We start from the raw sequence: 25,958 nt of genomic DNA, 5'->3' as shown, positions 1-25,958 counted from the left end.
ATTTCTAACTAAACCATTTTCTGTATATCTTTTGGGTCCTATTCTGTGCGCTCTTTCGATGGATAAAGGTAAAACATGTGGGGGGAACCCTAGAGCTTTGGGTAGTGTTGAAGAAGTAAATTCAATTAAGTTGTCATATTCTGGGGTTTCAGGGATACCTAGTATCCTAATGTTATTACATCTGGAGCGATCTTCTTGTTCCTCCAGACGTAACTCCATATTCTGAATTTGGGACTGTTGTTTGGCTAGCATATTTTCTTGCTTAGTGACTGTATCTTCTAGGTCGGATATCCTGTTTTCAGCCTCCTCCATTCTGGAGGCGAATTGTTTCACCTCCACATTGAGGGTGCTGAGTTCTATTGTAATAACATTTAGCTCCTTTTTAATTATCTCAAACTGGGGTGAGAAGATATTACTAAACTGCGTTAATAATGTCTGGTTATCATTGCCTATTACAGAGGTTTCACATAGATCAGAGCTCATATCAGCCCCCTTATTATTTTTTTTTTCTCTGGATTTGACAGGCATTTTGGGGGAGTGTTTGGTGATCGGCGTGCAAAATTTTTCCATAGACACTGGAAAAGTGTCAGTAGTGTATAAAAAAACACAACTAATATGTGAGTGTGATCGGTTACCTGTGTATACAGGTCCCACTATTAATACTACTAAAAAAAAAAAGTGAGAATATGTCGGATAATCTATATAGTGTAGTGTACTAACTTAAAAATGTAAATGCGGTGAATTTAACTTTTTTTTTTTTTTTTTAAATAAATCACAATTCCTGTCCTCCCTTTACAAAAAAAGTGTTTCCGGGGGGAGGTCCCTCTGGTGTTGGTGCTAAAACTTACAAACTTGCTTAGTGTTATAGTGAGGAAAAGAAAAAATAAAAAGGAAAAAATAAAAAAATGAAGTAGCGAAAAAAGAAAAAGCAGAGAAAGAAACAAAGGGAAGAGTCTGTTTCTATCTATATTCCAGAAGGGGGCAATAGATTTTGCTAGTTAACCTCTAAATCTATGTGAGACTATAATATTTTCTGATGTCACAAATACGTTTCTTCAGGTGATTAATAAACAGAGCAATTTTTTTCTCATATTCAACACAGATATATCATATAGATTCCCAGAAGCCAAAATTAGAACCAATGGAGAAAAGAATTCTGTTTCTTACATCATTATACTGTCTGGCTATAAGATCAGCTACATATACCAGCCATCCTAAACATTTAATCTTTGAATCAACAGTGAATAAATTCAATAAGTTCAACCAATACACAAAAATCTTCAGCTTCACAAAGTCCTTTTAACCCCTTAATGACCGGACCATTTTTCAATTTTCTTACCCTTAATGACAATGGCTATTTTTACATTTCTGCAGTGTTTGCGTTTAGCTGTAATTTTCCTCTTACTCATTTACTGTACCCACACATATTATATACCATTTTTCTCGTCATTAAATGGACTTTCTAAAGATACCATTATTTTCATCATATCTTATAATTTACTAAAAAAAAAATATAAAATATGAGGAAAAAATGGAAAAAAACACACTTTTTCTAACTTTGACCCCCAAAATCTGTTACACATCTACAATCACCAAAAAACACCCATGCTAAATAGCTTATAAATTTTGTCCTGAGTTTAGAAATACCCAATGTTTACACATTATTTGCTTTTTTTGCAATTTATGGGGCAATAAATACAAGTAGCACTTTGCTATTTCCAAACCACTTTTTTTCAAAATTAGCGCTAGTTACTTTGGAACCCTGATATCTGTCAGGAATATCTGAATATCCCTTGACATGTATATATTTTGTTTTAGAAGACATCCCAAAGTATTGATCTAGGCCCATTTTGGTATATTTCATGCCACCATTTCACCGCCAAATGCGATAAAAAAAAAAAAAAGTTCACTTTTTCACAAATTTTGTCACAAACTTTAGGTTTCCCACTGAAATTATTTACAAACAGCTTCTGCAATTATGGCACAAATGGTTGTAAATGCTTCTCTGGGATCCCCTTTTTCAGAAATAACAGACTTATATGGCTTTGTGGTTGCTTTTTGGTAATTAGAAGGCCGCTAAATGCCGCTGTGCACCACACATGTTTTATGCCCAGGAGTGAAGGGGTTAATTAGGGATCTTGTAGGGAGCTTGTAGGGTTAATTTTAGCTTTAGTGTAGTGTAGTAGACAACCCCAAGTATTGATCTAGGCCCATTTTGGTATATTTTATGCCACCATTTCACCGCCAAATGCGAGCAAATAAAAAAAAAAACTTTACATTTTTCACAATTTTAGGATTCTCACTGAAATTATTTACAAACAGCTTGTGCAATTATGGCAGAAATTGTTGTAAAAGCTTCTCTGGGATCCCCTTTGTTCAGAAATAGCATATTTATATGGCTTTGGCGTTGCTTTTTGGTAATTAGAAGGCCGCTAAATGCTGCTGCGCACAACACGTGAATTATGCCCAGCAGTGAAGGGGTTAAATTAGGTAGCTTGTAGGGAGCTTGCAGGGTTAATTTTAGAGATCAGCCTCCCACCTGACACATCCCACCCCCTGATCCCTCCCAAACAGCTCTCTTCCCTCCCCCACCCCACAATTGTTACCGCCATCTTAAGTACTGGCAGAAAGTCTGCCAGTACTAAATAAAAGAGTTTTTTTTTTTTTTTTAATAAAAATTATAAAATATTTTAGTTGTGATGGACCCCTGCCTTAGCACCAACCTCCCTGATCCCCCCTCCAGCTCTCTAACCCTCTCCCCTACATAATTACCACCATCTTGGGTACTGGCAGCTGTCTGCCAGTACCCAGTTTGGCCCCACAAACCAAACTTATTTTAATTGTATTTATAACTGTTATTTGTGTTTATTTATTTCTGTAGTGTAGCAGCCCCCCCACAATACCCCCACCCCCTCCCCCTCACAGATCCTTTTAAATATAAAAAAAATAAAATAACTTTTTTTCCCCTTATTTTTTCATTGGTGTCAGTGTGGCTAATGTGCGCATGTGCACGTGCACGCGCGCCCACATGCATGCGCGCCCACATGCACACGCACACCCGTGCACGTGCATGCACGCATCGTGCACGCGCGCGCATCGTGCACGCGCGCGCACACGCTCCCTCCTCCCACCGGTCAGAGGCACCATCGGCACCATCACTACCGGTGCAGAGAGGGCCACAGAGTGGCTCTCTCTGCATCGGAGTCTTGTAAAGGGGTATTGCAGGATGCCTCCATATTGAGGCATCACTGCAATACCCTCAGAGCTGCTGGAAGTGATTGTGATCACTTCCAGCACTCTGTTAGACAACTGACGTACCAGGTACGTCCATTGTCATTAACTGATTGTTAATGCATGACGTACCTGGTACGTCAGTTGTCATTAAGGGGTTAAAGCATATTCTTCTTACTGGATTTATATAAAGCGTTTTTTTTTTTGTTTTTTTTTCCTTTGTTTTTTACTTCTTCCTTAAGATTTTACACAGATGGAACACCTCCATAAGAAAAGAAAGAAATGCTGTACACTGCTTTGCATACCCTGCTGTTCTAAAAAAAAAGTTACTTTATATGTTCTCCTTTTCCTTGTTATTACTTGGGCTCATTATGTAGGAAACAGGTTATTTATCTTGACAAAGTCATATCAGCGTGTTCCAGGGGGACAAAACAACCCACAAGTTTAAAATAGTGCGAACCAGTACGTCAGGGGAATCACCTTAGCCAAATATTTTACAGTTCGTTAATGCAGTGTTTAAGAAAATCTTACCCACTCCTTGGGTAACGTTTATGGCTGAACTCCTTGCCTCTGAGTCTCACCAGCCTCTACACTCCATAAACTCCTTACAACGTGTCGGCCAAAGTCTCCAGCTCTCCAGCTCTCCAGCACGCCACAATACTAACCGGTGAGTAAAGGGTGCCAGCAACGGATCGCTCCGCAGCAGCAACACTCTGACCCTCCGGCAGCTTGGGTTGCTGTAGCAAATTCCGGCGGTATCGGACCACTTCACCCTACCAGGAGGGTGAAGGTCCTGTCGTCTGCTGTGTGGGCCCGGCAATACTTAGGAGGTAGGTGGCAGTCAGAGGGAGAAACCGCTAGTTGTCATCCGGGTCTCTCTGGTGGAGATAGACAGGTGGTTCCTAGATCTATTCCCTGCGTGCGGGTCGTAGTGTATCCACTAGTGTGGCTTCCGGCGAGCTCTGCGGTGTAATCCGCAGCGTGGTAGTTGCCCAAACGAACCGATGTGGAAGCGGTCACGGGCTGATCTCGATTTGGAGCAGTGGTCACAGTTAGCTCTTGCTTGCCGCTGAAACCAGGAGCAGCGTGCAGCATGGGCTCCTCCTCCGGAAGTCCAGAGTTAATATAGTTAATATCGTTATTATATTATATATATATATATATTAAGTATAATAACCCTATCTAACTCTAACATCCCTAGCTAAATTCTTATTAAAATAGATCTAATTAATATTAATATTATTAATTAAAATATTCCTATTTAAATCTAAATACCTATAAAATAAACCCTAAGATAGCTACAATGTAATTAATAATTACATTGTAGCTATTTTAGGGTTTATATTTATTTTACAGGTTACTTGGTATTTATTTTAACTAGGTACAATAGCTATTAAATAGTTAATATCTATTGAATAGCTACCTAGTTAAAATAATTACCAATTTACCTGTAAAATAAATCTTAACCTAAGTTACAAATACACCTACACTATCAATAAATAAAATAAACTACAAATATCTAAACTAAAATACAATAAAATAAACTAAACTAAATTACAAAAAACAAAAACTAAATTACAAAAAATTACAAGATGTTTAAGCTAATTACACCTATTCTAAGCCCCCTAATAAAATAATAAAGCCCCCCAAAATAAAAAAAATTCCCTACCCTATTCTAAATTAAAAAAGTTCACAGCTCTTTTACCTTACCAGCCCTTAAAAGGGCCTTTTGCGGGGCATGCCCCAAAGAAAACAGCTCTTTTGCCTGTAAAAAAAAAACACAATACCACCCCCCAACATTACAACCCACCACCCACATATCCCTATTCTAAACCCACCCAAACCCCCCTTAAAAAAACCTAACACTACCCCCCTGAAGATCTCCCTACCTTGTCTTCACCCAGCCGGGCAGAACTCTTCATCCGATCTGGGCGATGTCCAATCAAGCGGCAGAGAAGTCTTCTTCCATCTGGGGGATGTCTTCAATCAAGTGGCATCGAATCAGCCAATAAGATTCAAGTTCAATCCAATTGGCTGAACCAATCAGCCAATCGGATTGAACTTGAATCTGATTGGCTGATTCAATCAGCCAATCAGATTTTTCTACCTTAATTCCGATTGGCTGATAGAATCCTATCAGCCAATCGGAATTCGATGGACGCCATCTTGGATGACGTCATTTAAAGGTACCTCATTCCTCGTTCGGTCTTTGTGCCGGATGGATGCTCCGCGGCGGAGGAGCGAAGAAAGAAGATTGAAGATGCCGATTTGCTTGAAGACATCTCCGGATGGAAGAAGACTTCACTGCCGCTTGATTGAAGACATCGCCCGGATGGAAGAAGACTTCACTGCCGCTTGATTGAAGACATCGCCCGGATGGAAGAAGACTTCACTGCCGCTTGATTGAAGATATCGCCCGGATGGAAGAAGACTTCTCTGCCGCTTGATTGGACATCGCCCGGATCGGATGAAGAGTTCTGCCCGGCTGGGTGAAGACAAGGTAGGGAGATCTTCAGGGGGGTAGTGTTAGGTTTTTTTAAGGGGGGTTTGGGTGGGTTTAGAATAGGGGTATGTGGGTGGTGGGTTGTAATGTTGGGGGTGGTATTGTGGTTTTTTTTTTACAGGCAAAAGAGCTGTTTTCTTTGGGGCATGCCCCGCAAAAGGTCCTTTTAAGGGCTGGTAAGGTAAAAGAGTTGTGAACTTTTTTAATTTAGAATAGGGTAGGGACATTTTTTTATTTTGGGGGGTTTTATTATTTTATTAGGGTGCTTAGAATAGGTGTAATTAGCTTAAAAATCTTGTAATTTTTTTTTATTTTTTGTAATTTAGTGTTTGTTTTTTTTGTAATTTACTTTAGTTTATTTTATTGTATTTTAGTTTAGATATTTGTAGTTTATTTAATTTATTGATAGTGTAGGTGTATTTGTAACTTAGGTTAGGATTTATTTTACAGGTAAATTGGTAATTATTTTAACTAGGTAGCTATTAAATAGTTATTAACTATTTAATAGCTATTGTACCTAGTTAAAATAAATACCAAGTTACCTGTAAAATAAATATAAACCCTAAAATAGCTACAATGTAATTATTAATTACATTGTAGCTATCTTAGGGTTTATTTTATAGGTAAGTATTTAGATTTAAATAGGAATATTTTAATTAATAATATTAATATTAATTAGATCTATTTTAATAAGAATTTAGTTAGGGATGTTAGCGTTAGATAGGGTTATTATACTTAATATATATATATAATATAATAACGATATTAACTATATTAACCCTAATATAATTAGGCTTAATATAGTTAATATATATAATATAATAACTATATTAACTATGTTAACCCTAATATAATTAGGGTTAATATAGTTAATACAGCTGGTGGCGGTGTAGGGGGATTAGATTAGGGGTTAATGTGTTTAATATAGGCGGCGGCGGTGTAGGGGGATTAAATTAGGGGTTAATATTTATAAAATAGTTGGCGGCGGGGTAAGGGGCTCACTTTAGGGGGTAGGTAAGGTAGATGGCGGCGGTGTAAGGGGCTCACTTTAGGGGGTAGGTAAGGTAGATGGCGGCGGTGTAAGGGGCTCCCTTTAGGAGGTAGGTAAGGTAGATGGCGGCGGGGTAGGGGCTCACATTAGGGGGTTATAGATTTTATATAGCTGGCGGCGGGGTCTGGGAGCGGCGGTTTAGGGGTTAATAACTTTATTAGGTGGCGGCGGGGTCTGGGAGTGGCGGTTTAGGGGTTAATAAAAATTTTTATTGTTAAGATAGTGAGGGGGGATAGCGGATAGAGGGTTAGACGTGTCGGGCTTTGTTTAGGAGGTGCCGTAAGTCACTGGCGACTCCAGAAATTTGTGCTTACGCAGATTTCTGGACATCGCTGGTTTGTCAGACTTACGGCACTTTAGCCTCTGACGGCGCTGTATATAGTATAGCTCGAGTTGCAAGCTGAAACTACGGGTGGCGGGGGTTCCCTCGCTTGCGCCGCAAACTACGATCTTTATCGAATCGCGCCCTTGATTCTTCAGAAGACGCATCTATCTAAATAAAATAGTGAAGCTCTGCATATGGTATTGATGTATATCTATGACATAGACGCATGCACAGTAGCATTGTCAGAATAAAAAGCCACTCTGTTGACACAGAAGCGTGAGCGAGCTTCAGTGGGAGGAAAACTGGGCGTCACTTAATTAGCATGTGGGAAGTACAGGGTTGGTCTATACCGCCCACATTTGAGATGTCATAGAGGAGTTGGAGTATGGACGTCCATTAACAGTTAGAATGGAAAAATTAATATTTAATAAAACATTTTAAAATTAATATTTTTTTTAAATTAACAATGCGGTTCAAATGTAATGTTATAGAGGAAGATAGCGTAAGCTTTAACAATGTGTGAATTTACTAACCCTTTAAATGTTATATAAGATAAGTTATTAGGCAGCTGGGGTCTAATTTTAATGAGGATAAAGTTGTCATTATGGTTACCTAGGGTACATATTTGGGTTTAGGGTTAATGAAATGGAGCGAGATAGAAATGTATTGCAATTGAGAGGTGTAGGGCCAAATTGTTATTTTCAGTATGTAATAGAGATCTGTAGTGATTGGACTATAGTTGGGGGATAGAGTTAATGCAACATTAACAATTCTTGGAGGATTAGAGGATCCCCCCGTACATAGGCATAGAACTTTTATATCGAATTTATGGATTATATAATAATATTACAGATCATATAAAGGGGCCTATTTATGAAAGGCCTGTCCAACATGATCCGACATTGAGGATCATGTCCATCAGAACTCGCTGAATGCGGAAAGCAATATGCTCTCCGCATTCAGCATTGCACCAGCAGCTCTTGTAAACTGCTGGTGCAACGCCCCCCCTGCAGGGGGTGTCAATCAACCTGATCGTATTCAATCGGGTTGAATTGCGGCAATTTCTGTCCGCCTCATCAGAGCAGGTGCACAAGCTATGGAGTGGTGGTCTTAAGACTGCTGCTCCATAACTGGTGTTTCTTGCGAGTCTGAAGGCTCACCAGAAACACGGGCCCTCAAGCTCCATACGGAGCTTGATAGATATGCCCCATAGTGAGTTGAGCTTTGATCTGGTTTGATTGGCATTTATATTACAGGGGAGCTTGTCGAAAGAGTTATTTAGGGTAGTTGGTGCTTTTGATATTCAGAGCATCCCCCAATGTATTAAATTAATACTTGTAGTTATATAAACTGTTTTCCAGTGTTTACTGTGGCAGGTAAAGGGTTAAACTCTTACCTTCTGCACCTCCTAGTGATATAAGCAAGCACTTGCACAGTACTTCCTCTTCACTTACACAACCAATTGCATGAAAGCAATGGTTGCCAATCATCCTGAATTAATCAGTACAGTGTGGTTTAACTTCACCACCTATGGAGTGGCAAAAATCTTATGACCACGGCTTATTGTATTTGCATGCTCACTACAAGGGTTTAGAAGATGCATCTGTTGCTTTATAAATGGAGCCCTATGCCTTCTACAAAATTTAAAAATTGGGAAAATTACTAGTTTATCTACTTGGATAACAAAATGAAGAAAAGTTATAAAATCTATGACTGAAATTTCACTTAATTTTATACCTTAAAGAAATCTGTAGATACAGAAAAGGGGGGTGGAGTGCAGCCAGGGGGACACAAACCAATCTAAGTGCAGATTAAATACTTACGCATTTCGCTGGGCTCCTCCCAGCTTCATCGGCCTCTGATGAAGCTGGGAGGAATCCAGCGAAATGAGTAAGGCCACGCCCATCTTGTAGACGGAGGACACAGGTGAGCTGTGTGCAGCGGCGGATCCGAAGCCGACTTTCTAAAATAGGACTACGGCTGCCACGGTATTACCTCCTCCTTGTTTGTACATTATCTTACGTGACCGTTAATAACTATGGCCCTGGCTATAAGTAACAGTGTGACTGTGGGGAAAGAACGCTATATGCGTACCAAGTTTATTACAACCAGGAAAACCCCTGTTAGTCTGTAGTGGGCTAAGTGTACACAGCATTATAAGAATCACTTGAACTTCACTTAACATTAAATGTGGATTATTGCTTATCTGTGGACATCGATATGAATGTGCCATTACATACCTCATATGTTTGAGGGTGAAGTCTGTAAGTGTACATCTTGCTGTTTTTTTGTGAATAAAGTAGAATATATCTTTTAATCTGCACTTAGATTGGTTTGTGTCCCCCTGGCTGCGCTCCACCCCCCTTTTCTGTATCTACAGATTTCTTCTTGTACACCTCTTCTCACGGAGATCACACCAGTGATTGGAAGGGAGCTGCATGGCGGACACATAAAGACAAGAACTGATCAGGAGAAAGATACAAGTATTTGTTTCTTTTAAAGACATTTTGTGAAATAGACTGTGCATTCTATCAAAAATGTTATCATTCATTTTTCTTTATTTTATCATTTGTTTTTCATTGTTTATTTGGTGTTTGCTTTGAATGTTTTTTTTAGTATATTATATCCTCTATACCTGCCTTTTATTGTGCTTGCAGGGGGGGGCTATTTGCTCTTGGTTTTTTATAATTGATATTTATACTTTTGTGGCGCTACCTGACTATTGTATTATTACAATAGTTTATATCTCTAATTTTATACCTTGATGTCGAATTGGACAAAGAGTACAACAATAGAAAAAGTGAGCTGGTTTAGGTATTTTTGATATATAGTAGTATAAAAAAGTGTTAATTTTCAAAATAATTATTTTGACATAAAATGGTGTAGAGCTATATAGTGCCCATGTGTTTTGCATGTGTGCATAAAACAAACAAATACAATTGAAGCACAAAAGATTAAGCATGTATCCCATGAGCTATTAAAGGGACAGTCTACACCAGAATTTTTATTGTTTTAAAAGATAGATAATCCCTTTATTACCCATTTCCCAGTTTTGCATAACCAACACAGTTATAATAATATACTTTTAACCTCTGTGATTATCTTGTATCTAAGCCTCTTCAAACTGCCCCTTTTTTCAGTTCTTTTGACAGACTTGCAGTCTAGCCAATCAGTGCCTGCTCCCAGATAACTTCACGTACACGAGCACAATGTTATCTATATGAAATATGTGAACTAACACCCTCTAGTGGTGAAAAACTGTTAAAATGCAATCTGAAAGAGGTGGGCTTCAAGATCTAAGAAATTAGCATATGAACCTCCTAGGTTAAGCTTTCAACTAAGAATACCAAGAGAACAAAGCAAAATTGGTGATAAAAGAAAATTGGAAAATTGTTTAAAATTACATGCTCTATCTGAATCATGAACGTTTATTTTGGCCTAGACTGTCCCTTTAACACATTATAGGAAAACAAGTTTCTGAATTATTTCTTATGTATATGACAAATCAAAGTATTCAAAGCTTATATGAAAAATGTAAAGAACTATGGCTAATATGTATACGTTGTTTATTTCTATCCATCAGTATAGCCATGCAAATAGTTTTGCATAATGTCTCTCTTTTTATTGATTTTTTTTTTTTAAATTTGAAAGTATTTTAAAATATTCAGAAACTTAAGCAAGCCAGTTATTGATTTTCTACTGGATTTTGTATTTTGTTAACTTCACCATCACTTTTTATGGGAGAAAAACAACAGAAGTATTTCAGGCCATCAGGAACTATTTTTCAAGGCCATAATTTAAAGACTTTTCTAATTTAATATCGTTGAACCTTTTGAAAACACATTTTAGCTTAGCTTTTTTTATATAGCTCATTAAAGATACTCAAATACCTGTATTTGTTACTTTGCTACATTGTTTTACTTTAGGTTTAAAATTGTTTAAGTCTAAGCAATGTTCCTATTATAAGGTTAATCTTTCAATATCTTGTGCGTGTATTACAAGTTGAAAGGAAAAGTATTTGCTCAAGCGCAATCTAAATTTCTAAATTTGCATGCATCGGGTTAGCGTGGGTGGAGACCTAGGGGCCGATGTAGCGTATCATGTCCGCCGCACAAGAATATGCTGTCTGCATTTATCATTGCACAAGCAGTTTTTCAGAGCTAGAGGGTGTAAGTTCATGTGTGCCAAACAGATAACATTGTAGCAACGCCCGTTGGTTTACAAGTGAGAGGGCACTGATTGGCTAAATGCAAGTCTGACAAAAGCAAAGGCTTAGATACAATGTAATCACAGAGGTATAAAGTATATTAATATAACAGTGTTGGGTAATCAAAACAGGGGAATGGGTAATAAAGGGATTATCTATCTTTATCAGAAAAGTGATCATTATACTCCATAGTAAATACTATACTGTTAGGATTAAAATCTTTACTGTACCATACAGTGTTTTGTCAGTACTGTTTTGAACCTGTTGCTTGACTGGCTTACTCTAATTTTATTGGATCATATCCTCATGCATTTAGTCTTTCTTCAAGCTCCAGACATTGCTCCTATTTTAATGGCTGGGATAAAGCATTACTTTAAACTTTGGCACTGGTGTGCAGCCCTTTTTTCAAACTTAATCTGCCAAGCAGGGATTTATGTTGAATTTTTTTGTGTTGATTCTGAGCACCAGTTTTAGCATTGAATTTATCATTTGTTTTGCAGTGGGGCAAAACTGGACTGATAGGGCTCCTGTCTGAGAACTGCCTTTGATCTGTAGGCTAGACAGAGTCACACATACTTTTCAATTCTTGTATAAAATATATAGGCCCAGATTACAAGTGGAGCACTATAGCGCAGTATCTGGTATTACAAGTCAATTAAAAAATAGACTTACTAGAGAATGTTTAACTCAGTGAACATCTGTTTAGCAAACCCTATATTTTCAAAAGATAGTGTGGCCGTGCTAAACATTGCTTATATTACAAGTCATGAGTTTTGTGTTGTGCATGAGTGCAACACATAACAGCACTAAAAAGTTAGCATAACTGGAGACATGAAGTATTAGGGGTAAATGAACAGTATAACAAAACACATGTGAAACATATTAAAATAAAGTATTACCACACACACACACACACAAATATATATATATATATATATATATATATATATATATTTACATATTAAATATAAAATGTATTTTTATAATTGAAATAAATGTATAAAAAGCGTTTTGAAGGGATATGGTATATGACATGGTGTTTGACTGGGAAGGGCTCAAAGGTTTATTTATGTGTGTGTGTGTGTGTATTTGTATATATATATATATATATATATATATATATATATATATATGTGTGTGTGTATATGTGTATAGATGTGTAAGTGCATATTAAAATAAAGTAATATATATTTATAAAAAAACTATATATATATAAAATATACGTATATATATTAAAATAGAGAGTCTGCAAGCACTGATCTTCATTTAAAAAGTCCAAAATTTATTCAGCATAAAGTTAAAAGGATTGGTAAAAAACAAACTTAACTTAAAATTCTAAGCTATGGTTTGGGTTTTGCGCCTATGAGTAAATTTAACTTATTTCAGACATTGGTTGATGTCAATAAGTTAATTTGAAATATGACACTCAAAAAACATTTTAAGGATCAACAAACAGACAGTTTTGATAAAAGCAATAACACATACATGCCATTAAGAGCTACAGATAACATACACTGGGATTTTTTGGAATTACAAGATATTGAAAGTATGGCAAGTTTGGAAAGTGAGGGACTAACACAATCATTAGGAATAAACTCACATGTGGGCTTCAAGCCCAAGTCAATCTTTTACCCAGTACAGACCACAGGGGATATTTTGTTATCTTTCCAAAAAAGAATAGAAATAGGCCTAATCACTTTGTCTAAAGGACCAACTACATTCCACTCCAATTTGACCATGAATGAGAAAAAGGCCATAGATTCTTTGAGGAAGAACAATCAGTTGGTAATAAAAATGGCTGATAAGGGTGGGAGTATAGTGGTGTGGAGTAAGGAGGCATACAAAAATGAAATTTTAAGGCAGTTGGGTTGCCAAGAGGACTATAGATCTTTACCAGGCGATCCAACCTCAATTTTTATGAGAGAGATTAGGTCACTATTAGATTATGGCCTAGAACAAGGCCATATTGATCATGGTACCTTTGACTACCTATCTGTACAGGAACCCATTATACCCATTTTCCACGTTCTCCCTAAAGTCCATAAATCTATTGAGCAAGTTAAAGGATGCCCCATTGTATAAGGCATTGGGTCCATATGCGAACCTTTATCAGAATGGCTAGATAGTCTGCTGCAACTGCTAGTTTCCAACCTTAATAGTTACCTGAGGGACACCAAACATCTTTTACAAATTTTAGAAAATTGCAAGTGGGAACCACACTACAGTTGGTTAACTGTGGATGTGGTATCCCTCTATTCTTCTATCCCACATGAAATGGGTTTAAGAGCAATAAGGTTCTTTTTGGAGAGAGATGGTACTTATACATCCAGCTTCCTAAATTTTATTCTAGAAGTTACCAGATTTTTATTAAAGCACAATTATTTTAGATTCAATGGCAATTATTTTCTCCAGATAAGGGGTACAGCGATGGGGGTGAAATTTGCCCCCTCATTCTCTAATCTCACCATGGGTTGGTGGGAACTTTACACCATATATGGAGAGAATAACGCATTAACCAATAGGATCAGGTCTTATTATAGATTTATAGATGACCTCATCTTTATATGGGAAGGGGATTTGACAGAAGTTCATGATTTTGTTAATTATCTCAATCAGAATATATGGGGCTTAAAGTTTACATTTGAATTTAACAAAAACACAATTTGTTATCTTGACTTGCAAATAATATCAAACAGTGAGATGGAAAAAGTGGAAACATCAAATTATAGAAAACCGATTTCGGGAAACACCCTTTTACAAGGAAAAAGTAGTCACCCAGGCAGTGTACAAAAGTCTATAGCAAAAGGACAATTTGTTAGACTAAAGATAAATTGCTCTAATAACCAAGAATACAAAAAACATAGCAATGACTTAAAAAAGCGATTACATGACAGAGGATATAACAAAGAATTAATTGAGAAAGTGAAAAAACAGGTGGATGAGATTGACAGACAATGTTTACTGATAGACACATCTAAGACAGCAGTATTAAGACGAAACACAGATCAAGTGACATTCATCACTCAATATTCTTCCAACTATGATGAAGTCTGTAAAAATATCAAAAACCATCTTCCAATGTTTGCAGCCGATGAAGGGCTGATGGAAGTAGTGGAAAAGGGATGCAGATTTTCATACAGAAAATGTGTAACATTAGGTAACATTTTGTCACCAAGTGATTTACCACCAGACCATCAAACTAGTTCTTGGCTTACCTCAAAAGGGATGTATAGGTGTGGCTACAGCTAGTGTATCCCTTGCAGCTTCATAGAAAAAGGTGACAAGTTCAAATCTTATGTAACCTTTAAAGAGTACCAGATAGAGAGTTGTGTAAATTGTCGTTCAAAATTTGTAGTTTATATGGCCTGGTGTACATGCTCAGAGAGACAATATATTGGATTTTCATCCAGAGAGGCTAGGGAGAGAATACGCCAGCACCTCTCAGACATAAAAAGAGCAGACGCCAAGTCAGAACTAGCTAAACATTTTATACAAATACATGGCAGCTCCAATTTGACTAATAGTTGGGGGAGATAAAAGGTGAGTTTAAAATCCTCCACTACGCACAAATTATAGATTTGTTAATGAACTACACAATGAGTTATTTTTTCTATATTTTGTGCGTAGTGGAGGATTTTAAACTCACCTTTTATCTCCCCCTAATTTAAAATGTTGTTGTATTCTGCCCGGAATCAACTTCACCCAGCAGTGATTCTAACCTTCTCCCAGCTGATGAGTGGCAAAAACCACAAAACAAAATCACTGCACTAACCCTAGCTAAGTTTATAAGCTGTGTGAACAGCGATACTTTGGCGTAAAGGGAACCTGCTGAAAAGCAGACTGAAGTAAAAAGCTGTGTACTTAATTTGCATATCTTACCCAGAATCCTTTGCTGCATTGGAAACAGTGTAATTCAGAGGTTTTCTGTGGGAAAACAAGGCCTGACTAGATTTGTTAATGAACTACACAATGAGATATTTTATATATATACTTATATATATATATATATATATATATATATATATATATATATATATATATGTTAGTATATGTTAGTAGAAGTAATAAGAGCAACTGTTTGAGGTGATTGTTACCATAATGTATTCAACATGTATTCAAAATGTATTTAATATTTATATATGGTAGACTTGGATTGTATATTGGTTATGGTAATGCATATACATATGGGATTATTATAATGATGTCCGTATAAATACCTAGACCCATATATGCACATAAATATTTTCACTTGATCAAATATATGATATCTGTTACAAAAGAAATGTTTGTCTTTATTTGCCTGTCTTTATATATATGACTGTCTAAAAGTATAAAGGTTTAATACATTTGAAATAGCAAGTAACTAGATAAGTTTAAATACATTTAAAGTGAATAAAGTTAAATGTAACATATGGTAGGCATAGGGTTAATTACTAAAGTAGGTGGTATCAAAATTGATTGTGTAAAGGTATTTTTAGTAAACCAATGAGTATCCAGCTAAAGGTATAAATTTTAATGGCACATATAGTTTTAATTATGTCTATGATTAAGGCTACGTCCGAAACATGTCAGATGTTTTTGCTGCTTGAAGCTGTGTAATTTGTTATTTTACCAATCCTTTTAACTTTATGCTGAATAAATTTTGTACTTTTTAAATGAAGATAAGTGCTTGCAGACTCTCTATTGTAACATTTTTCATAAAAGAACTTCTCTAAACAAGCTGAGCATCTTAGGTCCACGTAAACTCCAATGCAGCACGGCTCCTTTGGACACAGGAGGCTCAACACTGATAGGCAGAGAAAGGGGCAGGGCCACTTGTTCAGACGCTGAACACAAGAGGACGTGGCAGATGGCAAGGAATCACTGGAGTCAGCTAGAACCAAAAGGAGAACTCTTCTCGCTCTCACGCACCCCAGAGGATAAGGAGGTAACCTTCTGGTCAGGCGAGTATCCTCCAGTTTCATCAGGCTGGGGTAGCAGTTGTTGGAGCCCTGAGGAATTGACAACTCTAAGAACCAGATGTAAGCTTTTACCCTTACCAGGGGAGAAGAGAGTTATTCAGCCACAAGTTTGTGAGTATACTCCATGGCCTCTTGTTATCAAGACATCCGACGCAAATACGCTGGAATTCCGCAGCGTATTTGTGGCGAGACTGATTCACTGTAGCTATCAAGCCCTACAGCCCGGCAAAAGTAGAATCTAGTGACGTAACATACGATCTGTCTGACTCAGTCCGACACAGATCGATGGTTAAGTCACTACAGATGTTCCAAGCGCAGTGTTCGGCACAATCTGACTACTTTTGCTAGTTATCAAAGAACTAGCAGGTACGCTCACCACATTCCGGGCCAGCGTACCTGGTTTTTAATCCGTCGCCCTGGATGCGGCGGATCCCATAGGAATCAATGGGAGTCTGACAGCAGCGAGAGCTCATGTTCGCTGCTGCCCGATATCCCATTGATTCCTATGGGAAGTGTCTGCACCTAACACCCTAACATGTACCCCAAGTCTAAACACCCCTAATCTGTCCCCCCTACACCGCCACCACCTACTTTATACTTCTTAACCCCTAAACCGGACCCTGAAGCAACTATAATAAATATATGAACCCCTAAACCGCCGCTCCCGGACCCCTCCGCCACCTACATTATACCTATTAACCCCTAATCTGCCCCCCCTATACCGCCGCCACCTACATAAAGTTATTAACCCCTATCCTGCCGATCCTGGACCCCGCCGCAAATAAATTAATTGTTCAACCCCTAAACCGCCGCACCCGGAGACCTCCGCTACCTACATTACATTTATTAACCCCTATCCTGCCCACCCTACACCGCCGCCACATACATTACATGATTGATTAACCCCTAATCTACCCCCCTATACCGCCGCCACTATATTAAATGAATTAACCCCTAAACCTGTTTAACCCTAACCCTAACACCCCCTAACTTAAATAATATTTAAATTAATCTAAATAAATATTCCTATAATTAAATAAATTAATCCTATTTAAAACTAAATACTTACCTATAAAATAAACCTTAATGCCTAGATTCTGCGTTAGCCGTCAAAACCAGCGTTAGGGGGTGGTATTTAGAGTCTTGTAGGTAAGGCTCTAACGCTCACTTTCCAGCTGCGACTTTTCCATACCGAAGATCCCCTTACGTCAATTGCGTATCCTATCTTTTCAATGGGATCTTTCTAACGCTGGTATTTAGAGTCTTGGCTGAAGTGAGCGTTAGAAATCTAACGACAAGACTCCAGCCGCAGAAAAAAGCCAGGAGTTAAGAGCTTTCTGGGCTAACGCCGGTTCATAAAGCTCTTAACTACTGTGCTCTAAAGTACACTAACACCAATAAACTACCTATGTACCCCTAAACCGAGGCCCCCCCACATCGCCGCCACTCTATTAATTTTTTTTAACCCCTAATCTGCCAACCGCACACAGCCGCAACCTACATTATCCCTATGTACCCCTAATCTGCTGCCCCTAACATCGCCGACCCCTACATAATATTTATTACCCCCTAATCTGCCCCCCACCCAACGTCGCTGCTACCTACCTACACTTATTAACCCCTAATTTTTTAGGGGGCTTAGAGTAGGTGTAATTAGTTTAAAATTCTTGTAATCTTTTTTTATTTTTTGTAATTTAGTGTTTGTTTGTTTTTGTAATTTAGTTTAGTTGATTTAATTGTAGATAATTGTAGATAGTTTATTTAATTAATTTATTGATAGTGTAGTGTTAGGTTTAATTGTAACTTAGGTTAGGATTTATTTTACAGGTAATTTTGTAATTATTTTAACTAGGTAACTATTAAATAGTTATTAACTATTTAATAGCTATTGTATCTGGTTAAAATAAATACAAAGTTGCCTGTAAAATAAATATTAATCATAAAATAGCTACAATATAATTATTATTTATATTGTAGCTATATTAGGGTTTATTTTACAGGTAAGTATTTAGCTTTAAATAGGAATAATTTATTTAATAAGATTTATTTTATTTTGTTAGATTTAAATTATATTTAACTTAGGGGGGTGTTAGTGTTAGGGTTAGACTTAGCTTTAGGGGTTAATACATTTATTAGAGTAGCGGCGAGGTCCGGTCGGCAGATTAGGGGTTAATACTTGAAGTTAGGTGTCAGCGATGTTAGGGAGGGCAGATTAGGGGTTAATACTATTTATTATAGGGTTTTTGAGGCGGGAGTGAGGCGGATTAGGGGTTAATACATTTATTATAGTAGCAGTGAGGTCCGGTCGGCAGATTAGGGGTTAATAATTGTAGGTAGGTGGCAGCGACGTTGGGGGCGGCAGATTAAGGGTTAATAAATATAATATAGGGGTCGGCGGTGTTAGGGGCAGCAGATTAGGGGTACATAGGGATAACGTAGGTTGCGGCGGTGTACGGAGCAGCAGATTAGGGGTTAATAATAATATGCAGGGGTTAGCGATAGCGGGGGTGGCAGATTAGGGGTTAATAAGTGTAAGGTTAGGGGTGTTTAGACTCGGGGTACATGTTAGGGTGTTAGGTGCAGACTTAGGAAGTGTTTCCCCATAGGAAACAATGGGGCTGCGTTAGGAGCTGAACGCTGCTTTTTTGCAGCTCAAACTGCCCCATTGTTTCCTATGGGTGAATCGTGCATGAGCACGTTTTTGAAGCTGGCCACGTCCGTAAGCAACGCTGGTATTGAGAGTTGCAGTGGCGGTAAATATGCCTGTACGCTCCCTTTTTGGAGCCTAACGCAGCCCTTCTGAGAACTCTAAATACCAGCGTTGTTTAAAAGGTGCGGGGGGAAAAAACATGCGTAGCTAACGCACCCCTTCTAACGCAAAACTCTAATTCTAGGCATAAGATAGCTACAATATAACTAATAGTTACATTGAAGCCATTTTAGGATTTATTTTTATTTTACAGGCAAGTTTGTATTTATTTTAACTAGGTACAATAGCTATTAAATAGTTATTAACTATTTAATAGCTACCTAGCTAAAATAACTACAAAATTATCTGTAAAATAAATCCTAAGCTAAGTTACAATTACACCTAACACTACACTATCATTAAATTAAATTAATTAACTACAATTACCTAACATTAAATAAAATTAACTAAAAATAACTAAAGTACAAAAAAACCCTCTAAATTACAGAAAAAAAAAAAAAAATTGCAAGAATTTTAAACTAATTACACCTAATTTAAGCCCCCTAATAAAATAAAAAAGCCTCCCAAAATAATAAAATTCACTACCCTAAACTAAATTACAAATAGCCCTTAAAAGGGCCTTTTGCAGGGCATTGCCCCAAAGTAATCAGCTCTTTTACCAGCCCTTGGATCAGCCAATAGAATGCGAGGTCAATCCGATTGGCTCATTACCGCTTGGAGGACCTCTTCTGCCCAGATTCGATGAAGACTTCTGGACAGATCGGATGACCGCTTGTGCCCGGCTGGGTGAAGACGGCTCAAGGTAGGGTGATCTTCATGGGGGTAGTGTTAGGTTTTTTTAAGGGGGGATTGGGTGGGTTTTAGAGTAGGGGTGTGTGGGTGGTGGGTTTTAATGTTGGGGGGGTTGTATTTCTTTTTTTTACAGGTAAAAGAGCTGATTACTTTGGGGCAATGCCCCGCAAAAGGCCCTTTTAAGGGCTGGTAAAAGAGCTGATTACTTTGGGGCAATGCCTCGCAAAAGGCCCTTTTAAGGGTTATTTGTAATTTAGTTTAGGGTAGGGAATTTTATTATTTGTGGGGGCTTTTTTATTTTATTAGGGGGCTTAGATTAGTTGTAATTAGTTTAAAATTCTTGTAATTTTTTTTTATTTTCTGTAATTTAGAGGTTTTTTTTTGTACTTTAGTTATTTTTAGTTAATTTTGTTAAATGTTAGGTAATTGTAGTTAATTAATTTAATTTATTTAATGATAGTGTAGTGTTAGGTGTATTTGTAACTTAGGTTAGGATATATTTTACAGGTAACTTTGTAGTTATTTTAGCTAGGTAGCTATTAAATAGATAATAACTATTTAATAGCTATTGTACCTAGTTGAAATAATTACAAAGTTGCCTGTAAAATAAAAATAAACCCTAAAATATCTACAATGTAATTATTAATAATATTGTAGCTATCTTAGGGTTTATTTTACAGGTAAGTATTTAGTTTTAAATAGGATTAATTTATAGGAATATTTATTTAGATTAATTTAAATAATATTTAAGTTAGGGGGTGTTAGGGTTAGACTTAGGTTTAGGGGTTAATTAATTTAATATAGTGGCGGCGGTGTAGGGGGGGTAGATTAGGGGTTAATCAATGTAATGTAGGTGGCAGCGGTGTAGGGGGGGCTCCGGTTGCGGTGGTTTAGGGGTTAAACATTTAATTTATTTGTGTCGGGGTCCGAGATCGGCAGGATAAGGGTTAATAACTTTATGTAGGTGGCGCTGTTATAGGGGGCGGCAGATTAGGGGTTAATAGGTATAATGTAGTTGGTGGTGGGGTCCGGGAGCGGTGGTTTAGGGGTTCATATATTTATTATAGTGGCGGCGGGGTCCGGGAGCGGCGGTTTAGGGGTTCATATATTTATTATAGTTGCGGAGGGGTCCAGGAGCGGCATTTTAGGGGTTAATAAGTTTATTTAGTTGCGGCGGGGTCCATGAGTGGTGGTTTAGGGGTAAAACAATATAGTATAGTGTGTGTGCTTAGTGACAGGCTAGCAAGAAAGGTGCGAAGAAGCCGATGAGCAGCGAGATCGATGACTGTCAGTTAACAACAGTCCACTGCTCATCGCTCCGTACTTGGTGCGCGGCTTCTTGACAGCTTTCTTGATAACTTTGGCGAACGTATTCAGGTCCGTGGCGGCGATGTTAGGCGAGGCGTATTGGGGCCGGCGAATGCAGGTAAATACGGAGCTTCATAACTAGAGGCCCATATATCCAAAGCCGATCCCCTTTCTCATCACAGCCTTCACCACACTTGTAGTTTGCACAGTTTCACTGAGGTTTACTATTAACTTTTGCTTATTATATATATATATATATATATATATATATTTATTTATAGAGATAGATAATCCAAAGAAATGGAAGGCACTCTCCGGTTTTGTATAACAAAATTTACTGTACAAAATACATAACGTTTTTGGGTTTACACCCATCTTCAGCCATTATAATTAAATTAAAGGGACAGTCAAGTCCAAAAAAACTTTCATGATTTAAACATGGAATGTAATTTTAAACAACTTTACAATTTACTTTTATCACCAATTTTGCTTTGTTCTCTTGGTATTCTTAGTTGAAAGCTAAACCTAGGAGGTTCATATGCTAATTTCTTAGACCTTGAAAACTGCCTCTAATCTCAGGGGTCAAGTCCTACAAAAAAAAGTGTGGGAACTCACCAAGACTTCCATCCCCCAACAATTAATATTGTTTATTTATATATACAGTTGTATGCAAAAGTTTAGGCACCCCTGACAATTTCCATGATTTTCATTTATAAATAATTGGGTGTTTGGATCAGCAATTTAATTTTGATCTATCAAATAACTGAAGGACACAGTAATATTTCAGTAGTGAAATGAGGTTTATTGGATTAACAGAAAATGTGCAATATTCATCAAAACGAAATTATACAGGTGCATAAATTTGGGCACCCTTGTCATTTTGTTGATTTAAATACCTGTATCTACCTAGCACTGATTAATTGGAACACACAATTGGTTTGGTGAGCCCATTAAGCCTTACACTTTATAGACAGGTGCATCCCATCATAAGAAAAGGTATTTAAGGTGGTCTCACCAACTTAAGGTGTAATGATCCTATTTCTGCTGAGGGGGGCTAAATAACGCCAAAGCAAGCCACACAGAAATGTAAGCACCATGTGTTACACACATTGCTGGGTGATAACACAGCAGGACAGCTGACAGTCTTACATATAGTGTATTGTAGGAAGTGTTACTGCCCATTAATAGAGGATCCCACTATCCCTCTAACCAGACTGTGATCCAGCTCCTCCCAAATAACTCCCAGGGGAAGACAGCACCTCTCTCCAGACTTTGGGGCACAGAAAAGGGGATTAGTCAGATCCCAATATTATAATCAAAATTCAAAAGGATTTCCAGCCTCAAACTTGTAAGTAAAAAACCTTTATTCACTTATACAGGGTCCATAGTACGGCAACAGCAACAACGTTTCAAACCAACAATTGGTTCTTAGTCATGTCTTAGATTAATACAAGTTGGAGGCTGGAAATCCTTTTGAATTTTGATCCAGCTCCTCCCACCAGCAGCAGCAGTGACTAGAGGAAACTAAGTTCCTCCTGCAAAAATAGTGCAGGAACTCCATTCCCATGCGTTCCTGCTCGACTTGACCCCTGTCTAATCTGAATGCATTTTGACCACTAGAGGGCATTAGTTCATGTGTTTCATATAGATAACATTGAGCTCATGCACGTGAAGTTACCCTGGAGTAAGCACTAATTGGCTAAAATGCAAGTCTGTCAAAAGAACTGAAATAAGGGGGCAGTTTGCAGAAGCATAGATACAAGGTAATCACAGAGGTAAAAAGTGTTTTTTTATTATTATTATTATTTATTTATAAAGCACCAACAGATTCCGCAGCGCTGCCCATGGGTACAAGGATAACAGTATAGTGGAGAAACAATATGATAAGACACAAAATTTTTACAGGCAAATACAGTGGAAATTGAGGGCCCTGTTCCCGTGGGAACTTACAATCTAGATGGGTAGGAGGATTGGAAACAGGAGGTGGGGACTGCAGAGGTGAGAATGATATTAGTGAGGAGATAGAGGGCAACTGTTAGTTAATTGGTTAGTTTGTTAATAAGTCGGGTGATAAGCTTCCCTGAACAGAAAGGTCTTTAGGGAACGTTTAAAGGAGGAGAGGTTAGGGGCAAGTCTGACATCTTGAGGAAGTGCGTTCCAGAGGGTTGGTGCCACATGAGAGAAGTCCTGTAGTCTAGAATGAGAGGAGGTGATGGTAGAGGATGCAAGAAGCAGGTCATTGTTGGATCTTAGGGGAAGGCTAGGAGTATATTTGTTGATGAGTGAGGACAGGTAGGGTGGGGCAGCATTGGAGAGGGCTTTGTAGGTCAGGGTGAGAATTTTGAATTTAACTCTGTTGTGAATGGGGAGCCAGTGAAGGGACTCACAGAGAGGCACAGCAGAAACAGAGCGTCGAGAGAGGTGGATTAGTCTGGCAGATGCATTTAGGACAGATTGGAGGGGAGAGAGGCGGGAAAGAGGGAGGCCAGTTAGTAAGTTGTTACAGTAGTCAAGTCGGGAAATTACCAGGGAGTGGATGAGCTGTTTGGAAGTTTCAGCACTCAGAAACAGGCGAATTTTGGAGATATTGCGTAGGTGGTTGCGGCAGGATGAAGAGAGCAGTTGGATGTGGGGAATGAAGGACAGATTTGAGTCAAGCATGACTCCGAGGCAGCGGACTTGGGGTGATGGGGAGATAGTGGTGCCACCAACAGTGATAGAAAAATTAGAGACTGGAGTGGAGCTAGAGGGGGGAATTAGAAGTAGTTTCGGTCTTGGACATATTTATTTTTAGGTGGTGAGAGGCCATCCAGGAGGAAATGCCAGATAAGCAGTCGCTGATGTGAGAGTTGACAGAAGGAGAGAGTGCAGGGGTGGAAAGGTAGATCTGGGTATCATCAGCATAGAGGTGATAGCTGAAGCCATAGCTGTTGACAAGTTTATCCAGTGAAGAAGTGTAAATAGAGAAGAGTAGAGGACCCAGGACAGAGCCTTGAGGTACTCCAACATACAGGGGAAATAGAGAGGAGGAGTCACCAGCAAAAGAGACTGAGAAGGATCTGTTAGAGAGATAAGAGTGAATCCAGGAGAGGGCAGTGTCACAGAGACCAAGAGAACTGAGAGACTGTAGGAGAAGGGGATGGTCAACAGTGTCAAAGGAAGCAGATAGGTCAAGTAAGATGAGTATAGAGTAGTAGCCTTTGTTTTTAGCAGAAAGGAGTTCGTTAGTAACCTTGGTGAGAGCATTTTCAGTTGAGTGTTGGGGACGGAAGCCAGATTGCAGGGGGTCGAGCAATGAGTTGGAGTACAGGAAGTGGGTTACGCGATTGAAAACTAGTTTTTCGAGGAGTTTTGAAGCTAGTGGGAGCAGTGATATGGGGCGGTAGTTTGCAGGGGAGTTAGGGTCGAGGGAGGGTTTTTTGAGGATGGGGGTGACCTTCGCATGTTTGAAGGAGGCAGGGAATGAGCCGGTAGAAAGGGATAGGTTAAATATGTGAGTAAGAGCCGGAGTGAGGGTGGTAGACAGAGGAGGGATTAGATGTGAAGGAATAGGGTCAAGTGGGCAGGTAGTGAGGTGTGAGGAAGACAAAAGGGAAGCCACTTCACTCTCAGTGGTTGGGAGGAGGGTGCAGAGAGTGGCAGAGGGGGTGACTGGGAGCGGAGTTGGGAGATTGCAGGTTTGTGTTGGGATGTTTCCTTGGATTGCAAGTGTTTTATTGAGAAAATAGTCAGCGAGGTCTTGAGCACTGAATGCAGATGAGGGGGGTGGTGCAGGTAGGTAGAGGAGAGAGTTGAAAATAGAGAAGAGTCTTTTAGGGTTTGAGGAGTGAGTGGATATAAGAGAGGAGAAGTAGGTTTGCTTAGCTAAGCGAAGGGCAGAGGTGTAAGAGTAGAGAATGAACTTATAGTGCATGAAATCATGTTCAGAGCGGGATTTCCTCCAGGCATGCTCAGCATTGCGGGAGCATTTTTGTAGGTGACGCATTTGTTGGGAGTGCCAGGGTTGGAGCTGACGACGTGGGGCTTTGCGAGGTTGGGGTGGAGCGAGAGTGTCAAGTGCAGCAGAGAGAGTATTGTTATAGTGGGTTATAGCAAGGTCAGGGCAGGATATCATGGAAGTGTGGGGGAGGCGTAGTTGAATAAGATTGGAGAGTTGGGGAGCGTCCACAGTGTGCAGATTTCTGCTGGTGTGGGGGCGAGAGGGGGAAGTAGGTTTAGTATCTATATTAGGATTAAAGGTGAGCAGATGGTGGTCTGAGATGGGAAATGGGCGACATGCAACATTAGAGAGAGAGCAGAGATAGGAGAATACCAGATCAATTGAGTGTCCTTCGCGGTGGGTAGGGAATAGGGGGGATTGTGACAGGCTGAAGGAGTTAGTGAGTGAGAGAAGTTTAGAGGCAGCAGGAGCAGATGGGTTGTCAATCGGGATGTTGAAGTCCCCTAGAATTAGAGCAGGTGTATTTGTGGAGAGAAAGTAAGGAAGCCAGGCAGCAAAGTTGTCAAGGAATTGGGAAGTTGGTCCAGGGGGGCGATAGATAACTGCCACTCTGAGAGAGAGAGGGGAGAACAGGCGAATGCAGTGGACTTCAAAGGAAGAAAAGTAGAGAGATGGAAATGGGGATAGGTACTGATAGGAGCAGGAGGGGGAGAGTAAGATGCCAACACCGCCACCGTGTCTCTCACCTGGCCTAGGTGTGTGGCTAAAGTGAAGACCACCATGTGTGAGAGCAGCAATGGAAGCAGTGTCAGAGGAAGATAGCCAGGTTTCAGTAATAGCTAAGACGTTGAAAGCGTTGGAAACAAACAGGTCGTGAACAGTTGTAAGCTTGTTATAGACGGAGCGAGCATTCCAGAGGGCACAAGAAAA

At 38.9% G+C, this 25,958-nt stretch overlaps 1 protein-coding gene across 6 annotated transcripts in view; it reads right to left on the bottom strand.

The window, feature by feature from the left end:
* Positions 1-25,958, bottom strand: part of LOC128656084 (alpha-1,4-N-acetylglucosaminyltransferase-like) — a 179,920-nt gene that overhangs the window by 28,314 nt on the left and 125,648 nt on the right. The gene's annotated exons all lie outside the window — the stretch shown is intronic.

Source organism: Bombina bombina, chromosome 4 (assembly GCF_027579735.1).
Source record: "Bombina bombina isolate aBomBom1 chromosome 4, aBomBom1.pri, whole genome shotgun sequence".
Taxonomy (NCBI): Eukaryota; Metazoa; Chordata; class Amphibia; order Anura; family Bombinatoridae; genus Bombina; species Bombina bombina.
The sequence above is the reverse complement of the archived record's forward strand: the minus strand, read 5'-3'. Positions and strand labels throughout refer to the sequence as shown.